Genomic DNA, 27,862 nt, shown 5'->3' with positions numbered 1-27,862 from the left:
AGACTTGACAACAAAGATTTGAATAAGCAAGCATAGCAAAGCACTGCACAGATAATCTAGCTTTAGTCTGTGAGACTATCTTCAGATTTCCAGGACAGAAACCTGTTTGGTTTTGCAGCAAAGCAAAAAAGAGGGTAGGTCTGCAATGACATCATGCAAATATGCTCTGGCCAGGCTTCCTCTGTGTCAGTGAAGTATCTACAGTCCACAACACCTGCCTGAACAAAAAGCGTTGGCAGGAAAACTGAGAAGTATCTGGAAAAATTCAGCACAAAGCTATCCCAAATCTCAGTGTTTCAGAAGCCAAGATAGCTTTGAGCAAGCAACTCAACAGCCAAGACTCATCTGGCCTGGCCTTATTGTCTAGTGTGAGGACCGTGAAAGGCAGATAGAGCTGAGCACCAGATGAGATCTGATTCTAGATGTTGCTTATCCAGCATTAAGACAAAACCCAAACATCTGGCTGCACCTTCCACTAAAACACACAATAAACATGAATGCTTCTAACTGCAAAAAATTAAAAACTAGAGCTCCAAAATGTATTTGCATTTCAGCTGCATGCAAAACTTACCCAGGTACTCACTGATTAACTTTCTATTCCTTTAGCAATTAGAAAGATGAAGCGTATTCCTGTGGCAGCACTGACTCATGAAGCCAGTGCTGATCAAATATGGGCCACTACAGGTGATAGGATCCTTGATGAAGTAAACTTCAGCCCTTACTCCACATGCCAAAGACACAGAGAATTTATCACAGGTATCTTATATTGAGTATACAACAGACAAATCACTCAGGTGCCAAATAGAATATTTCCCATATTCTAAAAAGTTTTGTTATGCCTCAGAAAAGTAGAGCTGTTCTGGATTAAAGCAATAGAGAAAACCAGTGGCATCTTAGACTGCTTGCCATGCAGAAGCCTAAAAACCACCCCACCCCCCAAAACAAATAAACGAGACTTAGAGTAACTTGTCAGTGTTCAATTTTCTTTTTCCCCATCTGGAAAATTAGAACAGTGATTATCTGTCTCGAAGGATGACCATGAGAGTTAGCCGTAGATTTAAAAGGATGTTAGATGTGCAGAATACCACATTCAGAAAACTAGAATTATTAAACTGACAAATCAGCAAAATAATTTAGGGGTGTAATAATTTGATTTCAGATTAAAAAAAAAATAAAATCACACTACTGAAAGTTCTCTCTTTCAAAAGAATTCCCATCACAAATTCCACTTTCAAATTCTACAGCAAGGCCTCACACCTACTTACATTCAGTACAGATTTAGAAAAAGCCATATAGAAGAGAAAGAATCAAGATTTCCCTTTCTTCTGTGGAAGCTCAAGTTGTGGGATTTTTATAGAACGCAAAACTAAACACTACTATTTCTGCTGCAAGTTTCCCAGAATAGTACTTCAAATGAGACCTTGGGCAATGCTTTTTCTTCCAAGGGAAACAATAGAATCAGATGCCTACACATGTGCTCTACCACTTGAAAGAGGACTACAGCTTTATTCACAGTTAGGAAATGCCTTTCAGATTTTATAGTTTTTTTAAAAAACAGTGCCAATGGGAAAACACACGAAAGTGCTGCCATCTTCAGTAAAAATCCCCCTCAGCAGCCAGGGCACACCTGCTTTGGGCACAGACATTTCAAAGCTCATCCAGCCCAGTAGGGTAGGCTTGTAGTCTGAGAAGCCTATCAATCCCACGTATCCACTTTTTGTCATCCAGTTAATTAGCTGCCAGCATGAGAGTGAACTAGAGAGATCTTTTCGGCCAGAAACTGACATAATGTAATGGCTTGCCAATGAGAAAATCTGGAGAGGTCCCATTTTCTGTCATTCCTCCTGCATTGCTATTGGAAGTGGAAAACAACATCATTTTAACAAACAAATCACCAACAGGAACCTGAATATAAGTTTCAATAGGCCAGCACTGGTTAGGACTCTTCCCTAGCATACAATTATAAGCTACCATCAAAAAATTGTGACCACCTGCAGGTCTGTTAAGAATTTTCCTGCTTGCTTAGAGCATTGTTTTGTCCATAAATAGCTGAAGTCATCATCAACATTGTTATTTACTGGACATGAGAAAACACAGAGCATCTGTCTCTCAATTCACTCAGTTTTCATGCTCTTTCCATGAAGAATCCTATTGTCTAAACACATTTACTTTTGAAAATATTTAACATATGGTCCATAATGACATTTAACAGAACTCTTGCTTTCCTTGTGACCATGCAAGCCAGGCTGCTGTCATTCCTGCCCCACACACCTCCCTTCAGCCCAATAAACTGACCAGTTTCAAGACAACACAAAAGGAGATAGAACCTGTGGGAGTGAGAACAGGACAGAGTGGTTAGAAGAACAGGGCAGTAGCCTGTTCCTCGCTGAGCCTTCCAGAGTGACAGAAAATGAGCACCAGTGATGGCAACATCAATGGCTAGGTGCCATGGGAACCTGAAAGAGTCAGGCTTGTGTGTTTGCTACCTGGCCCCAGGAAAGACAGGGTCTGCAGTCACTGCAGGAAAGTCTCTACTCTTCAGGAACACGTGAAGAATAAACAGAGGAGACTCCCTAGCCCAGTCCAGGAGTGTGTACCTCACAGCTGGACCCACTACACTGACATGCTGGGTTCTTGGCTGGAATAAGGTCTCCCTCCCACCTGACACAGAAGTCATGCCTCTCACTAACCTTAGTTGAAGAATAACCCGTCCTAAACCATGGAAAATGCCTGTCTAGTATAAATGAGACTCCCACTACAGCTGAACCTGTCAACCTAGTCGTGCACTCTTTAGAATGATCTAGACTGAATAACTTTTTCAAACCCTGAACAGCTATCTAAACTGAATGACCATGAGTGTTGGGTGGTGTTTTTTTTTTTTTTTTAGTTTCCCTAGTCTCTTCAGGATAAAATATGAAAACATGATTCTGGCAAAAGCAGATTAGTCCAGCACTAGGGAAGTAAAACCTGTACACCGAGTGATTGCTTTGGCTCTGAGAAAATTTAATCTTCTCCCACCAATTCCTTTCCTTTTTTTTCCCTCCCATTAAGCAAAAGCTTCATATGTAACCACACTTTTTCTGTAGGTTTTGAACTAAGTTATGTTTTGGTAACCTACAATTAAAATACCTTCAAGTTAAACAGCATGATTAATGCATGTCCATGCCTGTAAATTATCTAGAGAATTACTTCAATTAAATATCCACCAGTTACAACATAAGGAGTACTACAATTAAACCTCTATCAACAAAGGATTAATCAATAAAAAAAGGATTTGTAAAAAAAAAATCTAAGTAACTAAGATTTATTCTCTTATTAATATTTCTTTTTCCCTCCTCAAGTAACAGATGCCAGACAATTTAGTCTCTTCTTTAAGAAGAATTTTAATTTAACTTTATGTTTAAATGGTCATTAATTCCAGATTTTCCTATTCACAGAGGAGCTTTATGACAGTGAAAGAGACCCTTCAAAAAACTGAGAAGGAAAACACATAGATATACAGATATATTTTAAAAGGATGACTAGCACTGCTTTTTGCCTGCTGACTTTTTCTAAAGGTCTTTCTTAGTTCTATTTTTCTTCCTACACAAGTCATTGATTTATATCTAGTTTTAAATTATCACATCTTAAAATATGCTATGAAACCTTTGAATGCCCATTTCCTCCTAAAGCCATTGAGATTCTCAAGGAAGACAGACAAGATATTCAAAGATGTGCATATTACCAACTATACGTGTTACTTAAAACTGTTAGCAACTTGGTGATTTTCTCCAGTTTGCTATCACTTAATAGGAAAAATGACAAGACATATATCAAAACTTCATGCTCGCACTGTTGATTTTTAAGCTTTTGGCTGAGTACCTCCACTACACTATAGCTACGATATACTGCAGCTCCTACATAAAAACGATGAACTTCCATCTCCTTCTGGAAACACACTCTACAGAACTTACTGCCTCTCCTGCTGTGAGAATGGTGAACTGCTCCAAGGGTCAGTGTCCGAAGTTTCCAGTATGGCAGATCGTATAGTTTCATTCCCATCACAAAAGCCACAGTACACACACTGTGCAGTAGGTCAGACGTTTTCCAGAAATGCAGTGTATGATCTACAAGTTATACCTCTGATACAATTGTACCTTTGAAAACATCAGTAGCCAGGAACAAATCAGGTGCATTGCCCTGGCAGAGGATGAACAACCCAGGAACAGGTTAAGCCTGACTACTGCAAGGCCATTATTACTCTGTAGATATGCAATTATTGGTTAGTAGCATATAATCACAAAATGGTTTGGGTTGGAAGGGGCCTTAAAACTCATCTAGTTCCAACTCCCCTGTCATGGGCAAGGGCATCTTCCATTAGACTATGTAGTTCAAACCCCATCCAGCCTGGCCTTGAGAAGCCAGGGCAACCACAGCTTCTCAGTGCCTCAGCACTCTCATAATGAAGGATTTCTTCCTAATATCTTACCTAAACCTACCCTCTGTCAGCTTAAAGTCATATTACCTTGTCCTGTCCCTACATTCCTTTCCATAAAGTCCCTCTCCAGATTTCTTGTAGCCCTCATTTAGGTACTGGTATTGTCATCATCTGACACTTCACTTGACTGAGGAAGCTTGCAGTGCTGAGAGACTTGGGCATGGCTATGGTTCTTCCCTAGATGGAAGGAAAATGCTATGTGCTACAGAGGCAGAAAGACAATCTAATAGTTGTTGATAATTAGGCTTTTCTAACCCTGACTTTTCACAGGTAACATATTTTATATTACATATATGTATATATCATACTTGTGCTTGACCTATTTTGTTTGTATTTATTTTCCCTAAATGAAAGAAACTGGATGGAAGGATTTGTGGTAGTGAGGATTACATTTGTGCATTCTTCTGGTGAGGAGAGGGGACAAGGTTTGAATAAAACCCTAACACAAACCAGTGCTCAAAACTCTGGAGAAGGTAGTAGGCTTGTCTTCATCTCAACCCTTAAGTGAGGATGAGAGAGAATGTAGATTATTGTCTATCACAGAACAGGAATATTTAGCAAGAAAAAGGGAAAACCTTTACTTTTTTAGGGAACGCAGTCAGGTCACTGTGTTTTACAACAATAGAAACGGTGGGTCAGCAGAACTCTACAGAGAGGAGAACTACCTGTCATTTTTATGGTCAAAAGTGATAGTGACCAAGCAGAGAGTTTATACAAAGTCTAGCAAATATGTGTTTCTTTCTCTGAGAGCTCCTTTTATGAGATACTGGCTGGGCTTAAACCATGACACCCAAGTAGATCAGTTCATCACTGATGTGCGTGAACTGGAAAACCCCAAAACCCTTACAGGCAGCTGTTGCAGACTCTGCCTCACTCTTTCAGACTCTCATCTAAACATGAAGGTAAGCTTGGCAGAATATTTCATTTCCTCCCTTAGTCAGGGAAAATATACTTTTCTCTATTTACTGAAAAGGGACTGAGGATTTCCTGCACTGCTTTATGCTAATGACCAATCTGTAACCAATCCCTAAAAAAGGCAAAACATAGTAATGCCCAAGCAGAACCCACAAGGGTGTGTTTCTTTAACAGTGAATCAGTTATTCCAGCTTTAGTTGACAATACCTATTTCAAAATCAAGCATTTCAATGGCAATATTGAGTATACCAAATAAAAAGGATTTTTCTGAATGACATCCCCATTTTTCAAAGCTCTCTCTGGAGGCTGTCAAACCTTATACACCATTCAGCAAGTACAAGAGCTTGCTGTTTATTTCAGAAAGCAAAGTGCAGTTAAGGGGATCTTGGGATAGAGGAGAAGTATCCATCAGGCGAAAAAGAAGTGTTAAAAATGGCGTTTGCCTAACAAATAAAAAGGCTTCTGAGGTATTTTATTATATCATGGAAAAAAAACCACAATTAAACTGTCATGCCATACATTCCCCAGCTGCCATAAATACAGGATAACTAATGGGATTCGGGAGTTTGATTTCATTGCTTCAGAATAAGAAGTTTTAAGTCCAGTACCCACAGCTTTATCTGCCCCAAGGCTTATCAACATTATTCTCTGTACTGCTTCAATTGAATCATAAGTAGTATTTCTACATCTCTAACAATGCTTTTGTTTCTAAAACACGGTTCCAGAAGCTTAATAAAAAAAGGGCAAAATCTTGCTACTTTTTCATACAGGCACACCAACGTCTAGATCAGAATCTGGAAAGGACCCACCCCAGTCCTCCATGCTTTGCTGGGTCCTTAAGTCATTTGCTGTATTGATGGCATAGGCAGACAGCCACCCTTGAGCCTTCCTGCAGGGAAAACAAGCACACTGTAATTGAAGATGCAGATTAAAGGTCTGTACCTCCCTAACAGCTCCACACACCACCTATACGTGGTAGTGAAGCAGAACATTTGCAGGAAAAAAAAACTCTTTTTGAGGGATAACATAATTGCAATGCTCTGAAAGAGATCACAGCCCTAAATTTGAAATGTCATTGGCATCATTTCTGAGCTCTTCAGAAACAACTAGGAACTACACAATAGGTGACAGTTGCATACCAACAGCCTAGAGTATTTTTTCAATTCACTGTTTTGGGAGAAACACTCCAGCCTCATGCTGTAGGGAGCAGCGGTAAGGATCTAAAACCTTACATACTAAATGGACCTACCACCTTACTGCAAGGCAGACACATTCAGAGGAGCAAACAGGGTTGCAGACATTGGCTTACCGTAATTTTTCCTTCATTTGGCTAGGGTACAGTCATTCTGCTAATTGAAACTCCTACCACAGTGTCAAACAAACAAATCAGATGAAACACACTTTGCCAGTACTTTGTCACATTCCAGGCCTCCTGCTGTTAGTTACTGTCTGCATATCCTAAGGCACCAACAGATGTAAGGCCTGATAAAAGCTGTTTCCCTGATTTCATGTCCAAGAAAAATTAATAGGTTTTATTCTGCAATGCATTCACACCTGGCAGATTATAAAAAGACTACAACCAGGCAACCCATCCCCTTGCCCACACTGGATTTTGGAGTCTGTGAAGGTTTTTAAGCTTCTCCGCATCAATTCCCATCTCTCACAGGCTACACATACCTGAAGAAGGACTGTGAAAGTCAGTTTTTCCCTGCCAAAGATGCCAGAACCATATATCTATTCTTCTCCTCAAGAGGATAACATGTGAAGGAATATACCCAGATAGCTAGTGCTTAATCAAACAGCACCCAAAATTGCTGCCACCAAGCATTGCTCCAAAATAAGTTCTGTTTGTCATACACACACATTTCAAACACTGAAGAGTACCTGGACAGACTACAAAGGTTTTCTTTAAAAACTGTCCATTGAAACTAGGGAGGATTACAGCGTCACCAAATAGCAACTTTGGCCCACAGCACCAAGTCAGAGCCACAGCCAGATCCAAACCTACTCTAAAGTTTAGTATTAAATTTCCTCTAGGACACCTTAAGATGCTACGCATTCAAGATAACCATCCAGCAGCATTGACTCCTCCTGGTAAGGTTAGGTCCTGGCATATCTTGTGAGGCAGGAGACAGCCTACCTTACTTGCGCCAGCTGCATTACTTTCTCCAGAAAGACTGATTAATCTGCCTCTGGAATCAAAGTGTACTTTTTCCTCTTAACATTTCTGATTAAAACAATGCATATACATGTCTACCATTTAGTGTTCCCTTATGTAAGTTTTTAAGTAACGTAGCACAAGAAAATTCAACTGGAATATTTTTTTTTTTATTTATTAGTTTTTCAATTTGGGAACTAACTTAATGCCTCCATTTGGTCAACAGCTATTCTGCTTAAAGCATAGCTTTGACGCCTGTCACAGCTCCCTTCTCACACACATCCTGACCCAATTCATTTAGATGCTGTCCCATAGAATATCAGGGGCTTCACCTTCATTTCATACGTTCTCACTTGCTACACTGCAATAAAAATCCAGAAGGTTCCCTCGAAGTCAGGATTTGGACAGTTAACAATGATTCTTCATATATGCTGACCCCATTTTTTCTTATGGAGCCATCACTGTTGACATCACTTTACCAGGTGGCGCTTTTAGTCCACATGGGCCCATGAAAACTGAAGAGAGCAAAAGACAGGTACAATATATCAATTTGATGTGCAGGCCTGAACATCTGAACGTACTATTCAATCCTCTGCTTTCAGGTTTTCTCTGCTTCCCGGCTCCCAGGGGTTCCTTTTTTTACTGTACGCTGTGAACATAACTGCACTGAGCCATTTCACTGTAACAAGCTCATTTTGTAACCAACCACAGCAGTAACAGCTGTTCATTCCAGAGCCAGCACAGACAGGCTGCACCCAAGTGGCGCTCTGAGCACTGGCAATTTTGCTACTCAAATCAAAGGCAATAATAACACACAGTATGTGTTGGGGAGATGCCAGAAAAGGTCTCACCTGATTCAGAGTGGTTCAGGATTGTAACAAACCTTATTGTCCTTTGCACTAACAATAGACATATTGTAGGGCATAATTTTGAATTAAAGTAGAATGAAAAAATTATGAAGTTTGTCCAAACTAGGAGATTAGAAAAGCACATGAAACATAACAGGAAAAGTGGCTGAAAAAGCACGTGAAGAGTGCCTTGGAAATACTCAAGGCTAAACAGTAAAAACTCTCTTAACTATACTAGGCCAGCAAGGGAGCTGGGAAAATCTTGATGATTATGCTATAAAATGGGGTCTCTGGAATGATAAGACCACAGCCAAGAAGCTCAATATGCTCTTTTTGGTCAGTTGTTACTACAGAAGGCATTGGAAGTATCCCATGTCTTATGGCATTCATCACAGCAGACAGCTCAGAGGAGCTAGATCAATTTAAAGCAAGTACACACGAAGTATTAAACCAAATAGACAAACTGGATGTTAGTACATCACCAGAAGTGGATGGCATTCACCTGAGAGCTCTGAGGAAATTCAAATGTGGAACTGCAGCACTGCTGGCCAAGGCTTGTAGCTGATAACCACAGAGCTGCTATGACAGGACTGCCAATGGACTCACATTTACAGAAAAGGCTCCAAAGGCATCATGGAGAGTGATCTCCAGCAGCAGTATGACAGTCTACAATAAACAGAAAGCATAAAGGGAAACTGAATCTGTGTCAAGGAGTCACCATAGCTTCTGCAAAAAGCAATTCTGCTTCATCAGCTGTCTGGATTTCTACAGGGTGTCAGTAAGCATGCAGGTAAATGGGATCCTGCTGATAAATGCATTTAGATTTCCAGAAAGCCACACCAAATTAAGACACCATACAGCTGGTTTATAAAGGCTCTTTCAAACATGAAAAACAGCTAAAATGATAAGAAGAGAAAATTAAGAGCTTAGTTAACAGAAAGTCAAGAAAGCAAAAAAAAAAAAATTAGGAAAGCAAATCTCCAGCTATCAGGGAAACGCAATCACATTTAGATTATAGACAATTAAATTACTTAAAGAAACTGACAGTTCTTGTTAGAACTAGCACTGTGAAACTGGTGAATTTTCCACTCTGAGTGCTGTAGAAGCAAAAACTATATTTGCTGGTTTAAATCTCTGGATTAACATTTACTTTTCTACTTACTTCATCAGTTCCATTAACAAAGGTGTAAATACTCTAGAACTGGGACATCACAGATAGATTTACATCCTGTAAATCTTACAAGTACTTATATAGGTTGATCTATTATTGTTATTGATAGCAGAAGACACACTTAAGCATTAAAGCTATACAACTCTGCAAAGTAATACACCCCAGCTGGGTCCCTCCCAGTGTTACCAGGCTTTGCATGCTGTAACACAATACTACCTGTCCTGCCTCCTTAGATTCAGCCAGACCAGTAGCGCACCATTTTGGCGGTGAGCTAACAGATTCAATAAAGCTTTTGAGTGGAAGTCATTAACAACATCAAGTTCATTTGATACTTCAGTCCTAGCTATCCCTTCAGAAGAGCTACAGGCATCTATCTTTTTCTTGCAAGTAAGAAAAAATGAGGGACTACAAGCTAGTTCTGCGAGTCCCAACCCTCAGTTCTTCTGAAGCCAAGAAGCTTCCTGATGAGCAAATTCTTGGACTTGCCTCCAAGCATTATCACTTAATAAAAGACCCCAAGAACTTCATTAGAGCACAGCAAAATGGCAGAATGTTTAGGCTGGACCCAAATAGTCTTTCTTATTCCCCAAGTATTTTCCAGTAAAACATAACAGTGCAAGAGATTAAAATGAAACATTTCAGAGCTCATGCTATCCAAATTTTCTTAAAATTTGTATCTAGTTACCAATTTCAACCTCTCTTTTCAGATCCCAGAATTTTTTACAAGTTGCTTACTCTAGCTCCAAACCAGTATTTGGATTTGTAATTCACATTACATAGTGGGAAAACGAGTAAAAGGAAATACAAAGGCCAAATTCTTAAGTGTCCATGAATTTGTCTCCTAACTACTTCACATGACACGTAGGGTCAACCACCCAGTTTTAAAGGACTGAAAAGCATAAGTTTGTTGCCCTTAAACAATTACCCTAAAATCAAACTGCTCATATTTTATGGATAATTCTGAACAACAAAGCATTTGTGACTTGTCCAAGACCACAGAGAACATCAGTGACAGAACTGGAAACACAACCCATCTTTCAGATCCTCGATCCAATATTAAAACCAGAAAATTCTTTCTGAAAAATCCTTTCTCTTTCACAGAACTTTTTTTTGACAAGAAATTTCACTCAGGAGCACAGAAAGTTTCCTGACAAAGCTCCTTTACAAAAACCTCTTACTGCTGACAGTAAGCTTAAATGAACTTGCATTTTCCAAACAGATCTGCTTCCAGCATAAAACAGCTCCACAGTGCAATATGCTCTCCCGCTACTTTATGACAATACTTATCAAATTACCATTTATCTGCAGAAATTCAAACACTTTCACCCCAGACAGATAAAGAGACATCTTGAACACAGAAAATGCAAAATTACCTGACTAAGAGTTTGAAAATGTACTGTGACTTGGAGAAACCAGATGTATTTTTCCTCTTCTACTCCTTTCATTTTGACAGACATACAATTTTAGTTGAAGGATTTAAAAAAATATTTTCTTTGAATAAACTTTTACTTGTTTTTTACTCTTTTTTTTTTCCCCAAGAAGTGTTTTATATGAAAAAACAATAGCCAAGACATTTTGATTGATGAAACACCCTAGCTAGTCATGTAGTATGAATCAGACTGCAATGTTTGGACCCCTTCAGGTAATCCAAGTCTTGGCAAACTGTGGGCCTTTGGTTTTTTCCTACTGGAGAGGTGAGGAGCAGATAGAAGCCCCAGAAGACCTTGCAAGGCAAAAGCTGCCTCTTCCATCTAGCAGTTTATATATACACATGTTCTAGCTATTACTCAGGTACGTCATACTACAATTAAACCCTACCGAGTTGTTGTGTATCAAGTATTTACTCAAGCTGATTTGACTCAGATGTTCCATAACGAAGACTGCTCTTTAATTAACATGTGAAATAGAGGTCAAGAAGAAAGAAAATATGCTCTTTGCATAGTCACCTTTCTTTGTTACCATTTGAAGCTAAAGGTGGGCGTGTGTCAAACCCCAGATTCTCTAGACAGATTACAGTTTGTCTCCTGGGTTTCCCACCTCACTGACATTGCAAGACCCACCAGGTCAAACAGCAGAGCCAAACAGCCACACTACTGTAACAACTTGCTTGTCTCTTCCCATTCTTTGTCCAGACTTCCCAGTCAAGGCCAGCCCTTTTCTCTCTCTCTTAAGGTTCTTTTTATTTCATTCCTTATCACTGCTACTCCTTTATTCTCCCTGTGAAGTGTGTATTTCCTACATCTCTCTCACTGAAAACAGGGCAAAACAGCTCCTCCATTTCTACTCACACTCAATTGCTCAAAGCATAATTGCAATTCAGTGCTTCCCCTTGTCTTTGGTTTGATATGTATATGTTAAACTCAGCAGCCAAGCAGCATACACAGAACTGTTTCAGATTAACAGCTTTACACATATCAACTACATTTTTAAATTGCGCCCACCCAGAGTTGATTGTATGTCACTCTATTCTCTCACAGCATCCCTCCTCAGCCTTCGCCCACACTCATGTGTTAACTCTAACATCGTAAAACGACAAGCTCAAGCAATGATAACCACCAGGAGCAGGTGACTCTACCCAAGCACCTTTCTCTTATATCTTATCCAAAAAAGCATCTTGCATAATTACAACCTCCACACTCAGAGCTAAGACTTTTTCAATACTCTTGAAATGCTATTTCATCGCAAGAGGTTAGTTCCATTAAAAGTCAGTTGTGGACTCAAAACTCAGGATAAGCACTAATGGCAGTTTAGGGGCCCCAACTGGGTGCCACGTAAGTATGTTTCATCCTGGGTTGTATTAGAAGGGGGGTGGTTAGTAGGTCGAGAGAGGTCCTCCTTCCCCTCTACTCTGCCCTGGTGAGACCTCATCTGGAATATTGTGTCCAGTTCTGGGCCCCTCAGTTTAAAGGACAGGGACCTGCTGGAGAGAGTCCAGCGCAGGGCAACTAAGATGATTAAGGGAGTGGAGCATCTCCCTTATGAGGAAAGACTGAGGGAGCTGGGTCTCTATAGTTTGGAGAAGAGGAGATTGAGGGGTGACCTTATTAGTGTATATAAATATATAAAGGGGGAGTGTCACGAGGATGGAGCCAGGTTCTTCTCAGTGGCAAACAATGAAAGGACGAGGGGTAATGGGTACAAATTGGAGCACAAGAGGTTCCACTTAAACTTGAGAAGAAACTTCTTCTCAGTGAGGGTGACGGAACACAGGAACAGGCTGCCCAGGGAGGTTGTGGAATCTCCTTCTTTGGAGACATTCAAAATCCGCCTGGACACGTTCCTGTGTAACCTTATCTAGGTGTTCCTGCTCCGGCAGGGGGATTGGACTAGATGATCTTTTGAGGTCCCTTCCAATCTCTAACATACTGTGATACTGTGATACTGTGATGTTTCCATTCTGTTACAATGCCACTTACCTTTGAGCTAGCCCAGCAGAAGTACTTTGTTAACTCTCTTCAAGATCAGTGTTGTTAGAGTAAGTAACACCAATTTTCATTTGGTTCTCTGCTCACAGAGATCAAGAACTGAACATAGAAAAAAGGGCCATTTTTCTTCTCTAAGAAGACCTGTGTAGGTCAAGGATGCATGGAAGTGCAATTAGTGAGGGTAAGAGAAAGGCAAAGGGCCATCAACCTCTAACTCCTTGAGAGTATTAAAATTACTACAATAAGGAAAAGGAAGAGGATACAAGTCTTCCTATTTGCCCTTAAATGCAGAGCAGCTAAGCAATCACACAGTATAGCTTGGTAGCCACTTGGCTTCTGAGACAAGAGAACAAAATATCGAAGCATTGCTAGTCCTGACAGCAAAAGCATGCCACTTTATCTTCTTTGCAGGTTGAAGAATCAAAGAGCAGCAGCCTGCAAGATTCAAGATCCACTAAAGCTCCTGAGACACGACTTTAAAGTATCCGGGCCATTCCCTCTGAGTCGGTTAACAGCAACCACTGCAGCTGCTTCCTGCAACACAGCACTAACTTTCCCCCTCCCTCCACTGAAATTGTGTTGGCTTTTTTAACAGCCTACTCACTCAAAGGCCAAAAATCAACTGACCTGACAGAGTTTAAGATCTGCCTGTTCTGCAGGTCTTTTTGAGAGAGAAAGAGCAAGGCAGTTTCAGCTAAGTCTCAGCAGCTGTTAATAAATGCTTCCATAAATGTTGAAGGGCAACCATTTTATAAGCTATATAAATTAATATTTCAATAATCTTTCAAACATCTTCAAAAGATATCCCTCTCTCTGGTAGCTACTGAAATAAGTGATTCCATTTATTCTCATTGAAGCAGGTCTTAAGGGCATGAAGACACCCCATTAGGCTTTCTGGTATTCATACAGTTTGTTTTGCTCACAAAAAGGCAAAAGTTATCTACAAAAATCCAAATATTCTACTTCCAAGAACCTGCCTCACATCTTGAGGGGGGCCATGAGGTATTCCTCCCTGCTATAGGGGACATCAGCAGGACAACCACAACCCCTTGAGAGCTGCAAATTCCTGTAGCCGTCCCGACATCAGCTATCAGGAAGCAGGCTACCATTCCTGTTTGGCGGCTGTACAGAATCAAGAGGAGAAAAAAAAGAATGCAGTTTACAACCTATTCAAACTGCATCCATTTATTTCAAAGCAGAATTTAACCCCAGGGTACAAGAGGAAACCAGAAGCCTCTCAGAGAGCAGGATAACAGGTCAATCTATGAGATGGAGTGTCATCTAGCTCCCAGAAACATCTAGGTGGTATGACTGCTTTACAATCCACCCTTTCTCAGAAATACAAGTGATCTAAACAGAACACAAAGGTGGCAATAACAAGTGACTAAATATATTTGAAAAATGTTAGAGAGTTCAAGTTGTTTTGTCAGATGTATTAAATCCATTCAAAGAGATCTTAACCTTAAAGGTCATTTAATTCCTAAAAGCTTTACCCCAAATAATCCTTACAGCTCTCACAGGTCAGTGTTTTCCTTCCTTCCTTTCCAGCGTAACAGAGAAACCTCTCTTGTAGTCATGACAGAGCTGTGTACTGTTTAAACACAAATGTTTATGCAAGAAGCAAGTCATCTCCTGGCTGGCACAGTGAACTACAAAACAATTACAGGGAAGTGATAAAGTACTATCAAAATACTAGTCTATTGGTGCTACAGCTGTATTTGTTGTTTCAGAGTATCAGAACCACCCCAGAAGGTTTCAAAAAGCAGTAACAGAAGGGGCCTTACAGCTGTGGGTACAGGACAGAATGCACTTTACTTACATGCTGGTTCAGGTTCAAAGAAGAAAGGTTTAGTAGCTTGGAAAAGACCCCCTGTACTTTTGGATCTCCTGCATTTGTATCCAATTTCTCCCCTAGTGGCACACAAAGTCAAGCAGAATGAGGGAAAATTAAGACATTCCTGTGACTTGTGTCCTAGGGTGCCTCATAAGGTGTCGCCTGTGATAGAAGCGCTAGGAATTGAGGCCACAGCTGCACTTTCTGGGGCTACAAACAAAACAACCCACAGGCCAGCCTGGACTTCAACACTACAGGACTCCCAAGTGGCTGAAAAGTAAGCAGTACTAAAACCGTGGTGGTGCCTACAGACTGAAGTCAAACATCCTTTGTTATACTCCAAAATAAAGCCAGGATCAGAAATCCTTTGATATTTTGGTGTGACTGGTGACAATTTCAGAATATTGCAGAGCTGGTCAAATATCCAAGTAGGAATAGATATGGTGTCTGTCGTGGTTTAAACCCAGCCTGTAACTCAGAACCAGAGGGATGAGAAGGGTTAGATCACTGCTCAGGTACGGCTGGGTATCAGTCTGTGGGTGGTGAGCGGTTGTATTCTCTTGCCTTGTTATTTCCCTTAGCATTATTGTTATCGGTGGTAGCAGCAGTGGTTTGTGTTATACCTTAGTTACTAGACTGTTCTTATCTCAACCCGTGGGAGTTACATTCTTTCAGTTCTCCTCCCCATCCCTCTGGGAGAAGGGGGAGGAAGGGGGAGGAGTGAGCGAGCAGCTGCGTGGTTCTGGATTACAGGCTGGGCTTAAACCACAACAGTGCCTCATTCAAACAGTGCCCTTACAATTGCAGAAACCTCCTAATAGCTGACACAGCTGTGACCCAGGGCAAAACATCAGAACAAGCTATCCCATTTGTTTCTTCTGAGAAAGTTTTTGCTGGTTGCAAAGTGACTAACTGGGTTTTCTGGTGTTAGGTTAGGAATACCTAGCAATATATCTGTGCTAGCAATTACCAGCCACGCAGGAGATCAGGAGATGCCTATGGAACTGCAAGTAGTTCTATTCCTCTTTCCAGAAGCTGTTAAAAACGCTTTCTACTATTCCCTGAAATAGACTTCACACCACTAAGAAAACTATCCTAAAACCATAGGACAGAATACCTTAGCTTTACCTGCTGAATTGCATTTTGAGCAGATTTGTGGGGGGTTTTGGGGGCTGCTGATTTTTTTAAGAAAGAAACACAAACTGTGTCAAACCAAAGTTACACTGCAGTGCCTATAATGAGATTTTCTTAGCTGCCACAGCCATGAAGCAAAGGTCACCATGTTGGTATTCCATGAAAGCCTGCAGCATTTAAGGCATTTTGAATACTATAAGAATACCACTGCATTTGCACAAGTCTCCCCAAAATACTCAATGACATTGTCAGCATGAGGTGATTAGTCAACATTTCTAACATCTATGCAAAGGTCAAAACAAATAAAATATGTTGGAGTGCTGAGCCCAAGGGCACTCTGAAATGTTGTTTAAACACAATCCATCAATATGTACTTTTTCTCTTCTATTACCCACATAATCACCAGCCTTGTTTCACCATAAATCTGTTGTTCAGAAGTATTCAAAAATGTTACAGTTTTGGTCATCTGTGTCAGTTGCTCAAGAGTGATTTATTAAAATGCTTGGCTAAACAGGTCATCATCCCAGTGGCACATAATAAATCAGGGAGCACTTGACAATATTGCTGTTACAATAGGTGTGACTGCTGGTGCTGCCAAACATTAAAGTTGCCAGGCATTTCCATGAGAAGGCCCTGTTTTCAGTTACTTGCAGCTTTGTCAAACTGCTCAAGCTGAAGTTTTCCATGCTAGAGTTTGTATTAGACTGACTTTTATTTTGCTTAATGGAAAATTTTACCCAAAACAGTTTGCTTGTTGTGCAAGTAGGCCAGAGTACAGTATGTTTTATTTCTGCTAAGAAAAAAAGAACCAAGAGTCTGTTAGAAGCTTTAGCACCCTCATGTTTTAAGAAACCATCTTAACATCCAGTGAGGATGGACTGCATTTGGTTGTGATTCCAGCTACTTAAACATCCCCCTAGATTAGGTCAAGTTGACATCTTGAGAGAAACGGATTGTACTTCAGTTTGCTAACTGTTACAAGCACCATAATAGTACCATCAGCATCCTATGTATGCCTCCTGACCAAGCAGTTAAGTTGGTCTTCAGGTGCAGCTCCCAGTTGCTTTGTGCCAGCCTGAGCCAAGGTACTGATTAAAGACAGCCTGGAAGGGGGGAAGTTTCTTCTGTCAGACCTTACAGAAACAGAGTTCTTAGAGAAATGTGAGAAGCAAGAATCAGCCGTGTGCTGCTGCCCACAGAAACACCCATCTGAGGGATCTGTAAGCTATAAGGCAGGCACTGACCATGGTCTGCTGCAGCTGGGTTTGCAAGGAGGCTCAGAAGCCACTGGGGACTCTAAGGAACCATTTTCATCTTCACAAAGTACTTGCGAAGCAAGCTCATCAGGAATGCAGCTGCATGATGGCTTTACAGATTTGGGGGCTTGGTATAAATTCAAACAGAAAGCTGATTTCCTGGCCCCTCTGTACAGGGATCAGCATCATCTGCTCTTGTATCTCACACCCAGAATGGCAAATGATTCACAAGCTGCACATTCACAGGATCTGTGGTTATTGATTAAAGTAAAATCTTACAAATCCTTCAGAAAACTGAGGTATCAAATAGGAGTCAGAGAATGAAAACGTCCTTTTAATAATTAATCACTAAAACAAAACCTGCATTTGAAGTGACCAGGTTAGCAATTCCAGACACATTACCAATCCCAAAGCATAAACTGACAATCTGTTGCAGTCCAAGAAGAGCAACATAATAATTCATTAGTTTGCCCCTCAAAAAATTACAGGTGAGCAACTCTGAAAAATCAACTCTGTACACAAAAAGGCTTGCTACAGTAATAACACATCTGCTAGACCTTAGGATTTTGTTAGTCAAGTGCCTCAGCCTCTGCTGATGGAAGTAATAAAAACCCATTGGCAACCCTACTCAAATACACACACACCCCTCTTCAGACTGTGCTGATATCCAAACTGCCTTCCCACAACTACACAGACATGAGGGACCATGAAGACCTTGGTCACGATTTAAAAAAAAACAAACAAGAGCATAAGAGGCAAAACAAGCCAAATGACTTCCCTAGAGAAAGCTCCTACCTATATATTTAACAGTATTCATTGAAACCATCTTAAACCAAGAGCTGAATAGCCTCAAATAACTTACCCACTAACACATCACAGGGAGGCAGTGATCTGTGGCAGGTCTGACCGACTCATGCCTGAAGATAGAACTGAACATGAGCTCTCCAACAACAAAGTGAATACCCTTCACACAGTAGTTCTTCCCTGTATCTAGAGCTGGTTGCAGAAAGCCTTCATTGCTCATAATTGAGCAATACAGGAAGAATATGTTATATTACATTTAAGGAACATCTAGTGTAAACTTGCAACAAAACAGTTCAACCAACCAGTCAAATATTGAGAGCTGGGGGGCTGCTAAAATTAAAAGTGTTGAAAGTACAGTCAACATCAACATCAAGAGCAAGACACAAGTTCCAAAAAGTAAGAGCTTCCAAACTAGTCCTTAAATACGGATTTTGGACAAAAGTCTCCCTCTTCTATTCCGAACACTATGTGAAACCGCAGTGAACTTGCATTTTGTGTTGATTAAATGGGCTTTCTCGTGTCCAGGAGGAGTACAGTTAATACACAACACAGCAGTTGAGAAAGAAAATTGTAAAGCAGCAGTGAGTGTGTTTCAGGGCTTCCTACTCCTGGGAGTGGGTTTGGGAGAGGAGAAAACCCTGATCCCCTGAAATCACACTCTATAGAGCACTGAGTAACACTCTTGCGCAGTCTTCTCCCTCCAGCTTAGTTAACAGCTAGTGTCACCCAAGCAATTGCTGTGTTGTGACTCAAGATTGTTAGGGCTCTTTTTCCACTATCTAGAAATACAGAGAGTGAGAATACACACTGTGAGGGGAGTATAAACACTGAAGACAACATACCACAAGCACCCACAGCATAACAGTATGGCTAATTTACAGTAAAACACCAAGACCATGACTGTGGCAGCACGAGTCAGCAAGCACAACCACATGGCTATTTATATGGAAAGTATTGCATTCTAGGCACTGGTATACCATTTCATGGAAGTGAGAATTTCATCTGCACAGAAAATAGAAATACGAAGTTTTGTTCTACTTGTAGCGATGCGTTTCTAATGGTCAGAGAGCAAGCTATTGATGTGCAGGTATCAAACAGATGCACATTTCAACAAGCAGGTATCTCAATTCTCAGGTAATTACCAAAACCACATTTCAACATTTCCAAACACTATGGACTTCCTGTATTTTCCTCTTCAAAAGCTACCCAAATATAATCCCGATTTTTCCCCTTTAATCACCCCAATTCCATCCAAAACTTAAACTGCCAGACTGTGGCAATCACTCCAATCTTGATCACATACTCTCCCGTGGAATCCAGTCACCCAATGTGTTCATCACAAGATGCATTGCTAGGCTTCTTTGAATCAAGATATTGAGGCACTTTGGTTCCTTTATTTAGATAGGTTATACTTACCTAAGAGTAAAGAAAATTTTAGCTGGAAAAAGGTATTTGTGTCAGTTGTGATGGTTCTTTCAGAAGCTGCTTTATAGACCCTAAATATGTTCCTTGTCTCTTCAAGTATCACAAAAAAAAAAAAAAAAAAGCTTCCAATATGTCCAAGAAGAAACATCAAACCACAGACAATACCCTATAACATCCAAACAAACCCCACCAAACCTGACACCAGTCCCTCCCTCCAAACACTGTTACACATTAAAAAAAAATAGCTTCCTGTTAAAAACTTTAAAAATTCATTTCATGCTTGCTATACCTTATTTGAAATAACCTCTCTCTGTATATGTGTTCAGAAACCTCATTAAAACGTCCTGGTTATTAGGAGTCAGGTACAATACGTTAATGAAAAACAGTGTGAAAAGATAACAATGAACAAGTCCCACTGCACACTACACCAAAAGGGGCAAATTAATCAAATTTCAGGCAGGATTTAACGTACAAAAATAATTGCAGGCACTTATCAGCACTGCTCACACCCTTCCTCCTCTCTTCTGTTAAGATTAGAAGTTGCAGAGCACATACTGTGGTGGAATATAGAACACAGGACAAGGACTACAGCTTAACTGCAATCTTTTAGTCATCATGTTGATCCAAACAGAACACACACGGGGTGGCTGTGCATCTCTTGTTCACTGTAACAGGAAGATAACGAACTTCCATTCTGAGGTTTTTCTAACCTGCACTGGTCATAAGAGGCGAAATGGCATTGCTAGTGGCAGACGTTTTTTTGCTACCTGCCACAGAGCCTGCCTTGCAAGCATGGGACGCACCTGAGAGAACTGAAATATTTATGTTAATCATAACTGATCTGCTTAAGGGCCTACTTAAAAAAAACGCTCCCTCTCAGAAACTTTCCTAACATCCTCAAGTGAATAAAACACTTCTGAATAATAACAGATACTCTAAACCGGATACTGATTACATTATTTGACATCACACGTTGGCATGCATGAAGCACAAACAACAAGGGCAAGTGCAAGAAAACAAGAAGCTGATGCTCTGATTTTTTTTTCTGTTCGTGAAATTTCCTCCAAGTTTTCTTGCAGGACACACGGATCCTTGAAAATTCATCTATTTGTTGTAATGGCTAAAAAAATATTCAAAACTCCTGGATCCTCTTTAAGTCAGCAGGAAAAAAAATCAGACCAGTTAGAGAAAAGCCTTAATTATACTTTTTTTCCCCTATAGAACTATAAAGGGAAGCTACCAGTGCCCTTACTACAGACACAGTAATGGTATATAGGGACTCTCATTTCTTCAGAAAAAAATAATGTATTTTTTAAATTACCTGCTCTAGCTCCCCCCAACTAATAGAAAGAAACCTTCATAATTTGATGCCATTCAGTCTATGAACAGTTTGTGTACAGAAGAACTTGTTACCTCTAGATTTGAGAGAGTTACTAAACCTTGTAAGTCAAATCCACATCTTGCACTCACACATTACTCAAGGAAACTATAACAATATGAAATTCAAGCTGTATCACAGTCACCCACTTATTCAAAGGTTACAAAGCATTGCTCCTTTGACAGCACTGGTGGCCTTGAACTTGCCTAGGCTGTTACTAGTGAAAAAAACAAACCAAACCAAAAAAAACAAATCAAAACCAACACACTAACCTCTGCCTTGATTTTTATGAAACAGACTTTTAATATCTCTGATTTAAACAGAGCGTGACTCTGCTGCAATGACTCCTACATGAGAACTGACGAGTTTTGCATTGCTTTTCCTCAGGATCCTGCCATCCTTACAGGGTCCAGCAGCATACAAGCTCTGCCTGTGTTATGCTACCCCTGTCTTTCCCATAACTCATGTACTGCCCCTCACTCTTGCTCTTGGACAAATGTGGACTGTTTCACTCTCTTGAGGATCCGTTCTGAATCCTTTACCCATGATGGAAAACCACCCTTCCTTCCTTTCACAGTTCACTGTACACAAGTTTTTCCTCAGGTAGCCACAGAAGTATGACTATCTCTTACTGTCAATGTCAGAAGAAAGGCCTGTTCTTTCCAAAGAACCTGCCTATATTTCCTTTTACAACCTCAGGAGGTGACTACCCAAGTATACAGTGCAGACTTGCAACAACATCATGCTTTACTTCTTAAAATATTCATTTTGAGTCATGAACAAGGTTATGCATGAAAAAAACCTTCATCTGCACTAGCAATGCAAAGAATTTCTCCAGCACTTAAAGCTAGGAAAACTGCATTAGTATTTAAAATCAGTACCTTTCTTTAAAGCCATATGAGTTTTATATCGCTAATTAAAAATAGAAATTAGAAATTATTACTGGTTTTATTTACATATGGACACATTAAACCAGATTAATATGCTAAATGTTACGTAATATTACCATTGCTATCAGGACTGGTTAATACCTAAGGAGATCCCAGTTGATTTCAAACATTCTTCCTGATGGTCAAATGGAAAGCTATTTAGAAAATGATGTTTCAATTACAATTAAAAAAAACCTAAAACCTTTCAAGGTAACATTTCATGTTTGAATAGCTAGCTGGAGGCATCAACCTAGTCGTCTGTGGCTGCTGAGCTACTCATGCATTACCCAGAAATTGAGAGTATGTGTTCAGCAAATTACCTTTTATGGTTTAAAGTGTATATGAATAATGCAAGAATAAAAGGTTAGCAGGTTTTTCTTCTTTTTTTGCTATCAACTCTCCATCTGTATTTGAATTCCAGAGTAAGAAAGAATGTACCATGCTATACACTGCTTGTGTAATTGTCCTATTTTTACATGGGCACACAGAGGAAAGACCTCAGTCTTAGGAAAGCAACAGGCCACAGCTAGCTGTGAAGCACCATCCCAGTTCCACAGCTCTTCAATTATTTAATGTCAGGCTCCCTCCCGACTGCCAGGAACATGCTAGAAATGGAGCTGCTAGATAAGACACAAAAATATGCTTGAACTATACCAGTTTATATCTCTCCACCTAGAGATAAATGAGGAGTGATATGACACAGCAGGACCTTTTTGCAGTGTGTAGTAACAGTGCTTGGAGACTATTCCCAGGTCCCAGAGACTACCGGACTGTCTCAGACAGCCATGGGCCATTTTATCTATGGTTCCAGCCAAACATTATTTGGGGACTTGATTTTTTTTTTTTTTTGTGTTGGTTTGGGGTTTTTTTTGTTTGTTTGGTTAGGTTTTTTTTGTTTGTTTGCTTGTTTTAGGGACTGAAGTCATAAATGTTAATTACTACTAAGAAAACACCAGCTTCATGTATCAGGGGAAATCAGCATAATATAGTTCTCCAGGGATCAGATTCTTTTCCCTATTTACTGCGTTTCTTACAGCAAAGGTTTTCAACCTACTATGAGAGACAAACAGCACTTAGAGAATAACACAAACAGTTGCATGGGGCATTTTCTAATATGGAACTACAGAGTATTCAATGCCTCTGGAAAAGAATAATTTGTGTAAGGCAGCATCTCCCATTAATTGCACAATTAGTGTCTCATGCCCTAGGGTATCTTTCACCATAACTACTTTTCCCAGATTCATCCAGTAAAAGGCAGACAGTATCCTGCTAGGAAGACAAGGCTCACATTAAAAGCATCTTTATTAAACTCCATGGCAGAGGCAGAGTAGCTCTCTGTAAAAATGAAATACTGATTAGGAAAACTGTCAGCAACTTGATTACATACAGGACAGATCACCCACAAGAGCAGAAAATCTTGCATTCCTTCACTCTTGCTCAAGCTTCCCCACATAGCCTTCTGCACACCACATTTATTACAGTCCCACTGAAAACAGCAATCTGGTATTAACTGAACATTAAGCCAGCACTGCAATATTCCTGAGGCATAAGACCTAGGCTACATCTGCAAACTTAACCCTGCTTCTTTGAATGAATACATTACGAGGCGGAATAACCATACAAGACAGCATTAAAAAGCAGTCAGGCCAGTATGTCTGTCATATGCCCCCTTTCCTGGTTCTACAGAAGCACAGAACAGCTTCCCTCAGATCTATGACCTAATCTGTCCTACATGCAGCCAGCAGTCAGGAATCCCAAATGTCCATCAATTCCTGTCATTCTGCCATGCCTCAGTAACAATGGACAAAGGAGTTTATCTCGTCTTGCTTTCTAGCCTCTCGCGCAGGTGTAGAGACAATGGCAGTCATTTTCTTTTAGAGTCTAGTCTGACATACTCACTTTACTTCTGTGCTCTGACATTTTAACTCCACGATCTCCATCTGTTCCTCCTCCAGTTCAGCTGTGTGTCCCCATCCTCTTCCTTACTAGGCTGAAAAGGCTGAAAATTATTTCTGTATTATTAATGTGTCTGACCAAAACACTCAACACCTGCCTGCCGTTCTCAGCTCCTAATTTAAATAGCTCCCAACTACTAGCCTGTTTTTGCCACCAGAAGTTGCACTCTGGCTAAAGGAGGATTGAATCAAATTTAACAGGTAAAAGAAAGAAGCAGGATCCTGCAGATCTGATGTTTTAAACAAATGCAATTCTTTTTTTAAGAATTAGAAATGTTTGATTAATGCATTTTTATTTCTTCCACTGATCACCTCCTTAATCCCAAACAGTATTTTTAAATATTTAAGAAAAACTGGTACTGTAGAAATCAGCCCAAAATAAGCATGGTGACTTTGTGGCTGAGTTCATAACATAGAATCATGAAATGGTTAGGGTTGGAAGAGACCTTAAAGACCCTCTAGTTCCAGCCCCCCTCCTATGGGCAGAAACACCTTCCACTAGACCAGGTTGCTCAAAGCTCCGTCCAAGCTGGTCTTGAACACTGCCAGGGATGGAGCATCCATATGCAGAATAATTGTCAGTTAAAGCTGAACAGTTTAGCAAAGCATCAGTCACAAAGAAAATAAAATTTTCACCTAATCAGTTTAGAGAAGAGGCAATATCTCTGTTGGCATTAGATCATCTCTCCATTGGTCAGCTTTCTACCCTTGGAAAAGTCATGTGAGTAACCCTAGCCCTTCAGTTTCTTCATCTGCAAATACTGTACCCGTTTTTCTTCCTCTCTATTTTGTAGCACTGCAAACTAGAGCATCAAGATGTCAAAGGCTCTGGTTACATACAGTTATCTTAAGTTACTTAGCTATCACTGAAGCATAAAAAAGTAGTCTTAAGTTTTCTTTGATGGGGAAGCTGCTAATGCAAAGAACAATAATGCTTCCATCCAGAGATACTACATGTAATAGCAGCACAAGACACACAGCAAAGAGCCTGATTCTGTAAGCAAAATGCACTTCCAAACACACCACTAAATGTAATATTAAAGCATAAAAAAAATGGTATTGAATTGCTAAGCACCAAGGTATCAAATACGTCCCTAGTGCTCAGTATTTCAGCTCTGTATCATCATTTGAGAAAGTCTCAAAACTCAGCACTTGTTAATGGGTCATAAATATCCAGCTGCTCAGGCACAGTTAATTTGCCTTGCGTACAAGCTATTTCTACAAATGTCCACAAAAACGTACGAATTGCTATTCAAATGGCTGGAAAACAACAGCCGACAAAGCTATCTGCCATCTACACAGAGGACAGAAGGAGGTCATATTCAAACCATCGTAAGAGAAAAGAAACGGGTAAGTGCCTGGCAGTACTCTGAGGGAGATGGAAAAGTTCAGTCTAGTCCCACAGAGATAAACAAGCAGCAAGGAAGAATGTGGAGGAAAGGACAGAGATCCTATTGATCTGCTAGGTGACTAGCAAGAAGGTGAGGAGGAAAGAAAATGAAAACATATCTTGGACTCTTCAGTTTATATCCAAGAGAGAGGAGGATCATGGCTCTGCACACAGAGCTCCAGAGACTGTTAGTTCCTCTCTCCTCACAATGCTCATTTTCAACAGTATCTTATGGTTTTAAAATGCTTTTATTTGAAAGATATCACCCAGAAATATACAAAGAAATGACAACATAGATATTCTTTAAGTTCTCAGAACACAGTAATATGACAGAACTCCTCATATTGAAATCAAATGTGTTTTTTTCAGCATAGTACCTATATGCAATCCTTCAACTAAGTTTCACTTTCAGAATATTTGAAAGTTAATGTTAAAGGTGCACACAGTTAATAGTGAATTGATTTAAATAAGTGTAATAATGAGCTGAAAAGTAACACTTACTACTCTTTGATTAAGAAAAAAGAATATTGCTAACAGAGGTTGCCTCAAGTCGTGTGTTTAATAGGAAAGAGATTAGTACTAATATATACATACAGCTTTAGAAAAAACACCATTTTCTAAACTGTACCAAACACAGAGAGGAAAAAAAAACCAAACCCATCCATAAGGATTTCATGAATAATTCTTTGTTGTGAAACTACAAATGTCAGAGTAAGAAAACTAATTTTGCCCCATTATTGAAAATTGAATAATGTGAATATCACAGTAAGCAATGGATAGAACTCTTCCACTGTTAATAACTTTCTGGATCCTCTTTAACGGATCACAAGGACATACTCACTCTGAAAAATCAAGAAACATAGAATTACAGAATAGAGTGGGTTGGAAAACATATTCTTCTTTCTCCATTACAGAAAACAAGGCTGATTAGTAAGGACTTGTGCTTAAAACCTATTCAGCAAGCAGCCGGGAAAGCAGAAACTGAATTAACAATATCATGAGTTTCAGACTAGAATATTGTAATTACAAGCAGGAAAGAAAGTGACACAAATAAGTCTTGAAAAGTTTTATGTTTCCTTTAAAGAAACCTCTAAGTTCTGCCCAAGCAGACCAGCCTTCCTAAAACATAAACACTTCATTCAAAAAGATCAAGGTTATGTCCCTCACACCAACACCTCCTGCAACATTTTTACACTAGCATATTTAGGTTACAGTAAGATAGGATGTAACCAAAATCAACCTCTAACAAGCACAGTTGTGCCTGATAAGTCTATAACAGCTCTTTAAGTTCATCAATAAAATAGTGAATACAGGAGAACCAGATGACACTTTAAATTGCATTTATTCCTGGACATTTTACCTGGCCAAAAAATAAAATAAAATAAAATTAAATTAAATTAAAATAAAATAAAATAAAATCGACAGCTCTATAGGCATGGAAGAAGGCAAAACATGAATATTGTTACCCTTAACAGTTCTGTTGTTGCACCTGAGGTATGATGTTCAATTCAGATAGCAGAATAAGTTAAAATGCTGGTCAAATGACAAAGATGGGGACTTTCCTGTTTGCTGCATTACAGAATTGTGAAATTTCCTTGCCAAGCAACATGTTTACGTGACTGATGAATGGGTTGGAAAAGGGACTCTTACATTCATCCCACAGAAGACAAACGGACAAACAAAATCAAAAGGTTCTTTAGTCATTCTCAGCAAAAGAAATGATTATGAATAAGCCACAGAAATTGCAAACACTGAAAGCAGCGAGTCAGACACTTCATCCAGATGGCTACACTAACTAGAACCATGTATTGGAGAACAGCACAAGGTACAGGAGGAGCTGACAAAAGAGCACCCCTCCCAAGCTGCAGAAGGCATTTGAGCTGGTGAAGTTCTCTTAAGGGAAAGCATAACTACAAACTAGATACACTAAAAATCTCTAGCTGTCAGAGTGGGTGAGCCAGTGCAAGATGAAACAGCAACAAAAACTCTCAGTACACCCATCTAAAGATGCCTAGTAAAACAAAACAGTCATTTTCTTGTTGTTGCATGAGAAGAGGGACCAGCACACAAATAAATATTTGCTCCCAGCAGTGCAAATGAATTAACCTATTTTATAGCAAACCCTAGCACTAAAGGCACGTTATCTTCAGTTATTAAACAAATCAGCCACTGCGGAATCATTTTGACCTCCAAAGAGCTTCTGCACATATAAACAGATCTTTATATAGATAAATATCCTTTAGCTTGTAGAGCTCCTGAGGATATTCAGTAGGTTCAGACAGACATTTTTTACCTTGGATTTTGGAGCTACAGTAGAGCAAGAAAACCAAGCACCTTTAAGAAATGCTAGTGGGTACAAAACAAAATACCCCCCCTGACAAGAGAGCCATAAGCTTTTAATCTCAGCACTTGAGTGTATTTACTCAGCTGAGAGACAGGAAATGCTAAATATTAAGAGTACTGCATAGAGGTTTCTGTATTAACTGCACTACACTAGAAGTACAGATAGTAGCATTAATGGTGACCAGGCTTGCTCAGGCACCAGAGACCGTAAAATCTCATCAGTTCGCTGCTTTATCTAAAGCAATTAGCTTTGCTGAGAGGCAAAACCTATTAGCTCAGAGTAATGCTGTGCTTACAACATCAAATTGCTTCAAGGCCTCATGTGTTATCTCTGCAGAGAACTGTGGTGAGCTGCATGAATATATAAATCTACTCAGGAAGCCCTGTATTGTACTATGCTACAAGATTTAGACTGACCTC

At 39.8% G+C, this 27,862-nt stretch overlaps 1 long non-coding RNA gene across 2 annotated transcripts; it reads right to left on the bottom strand.

The window, feature by feature from the left end:
- Positions 1 to 600: 600 nt before the first annotated feature.
- LOC133221024 (uncharacterized) lies at positions 601 to 26,430 on the bottom strand. 2 transcript variants are annotated; one of them, XR_009727858.1, is made up of 4 exons: positions 26,340 to 26,430; positions 23,654 to 23,753; positions 8,901 to 9,064; positions 601 to 721 (listed from the first exon to the last, which is right to left on the bottom strand). It is a non-coding gene; the product is annotated as an uncharacterized LOC133221024 (long non-coding RNA). The 2 variants fall into 2 exon arrangements; XR_009727857.1 differs by having other exon boundaries at positions 607 to 760.
- Between the last annotated feature and the right edge of the window lie 1,432 nt (positions 26,431 to 27,862).

The sequence above is a fragment of the Neopsephotus bourkii genome, unplaced genomic scaffold, assembly GCF_033783945.1.
Source record: "Neopsephotus bourkii isolate Nb327-2 ecotype Australia unplaced genomic scaffold, CSIRO-AGI_Nbou_v1 NB_1508, whole genome shotgun sequence".
Classification (NCBI taxonomy): Eukaryota; Metazoa; Chordata; class Aves; order Psittaciformes; family Psittacidae; genus Neopsephotus; species Neopsephotus bourkii.
Note: the sequence above shows the minus strand (reverse complement) of the source record. Positions and strands in the feature narration are given on the sequence as shown.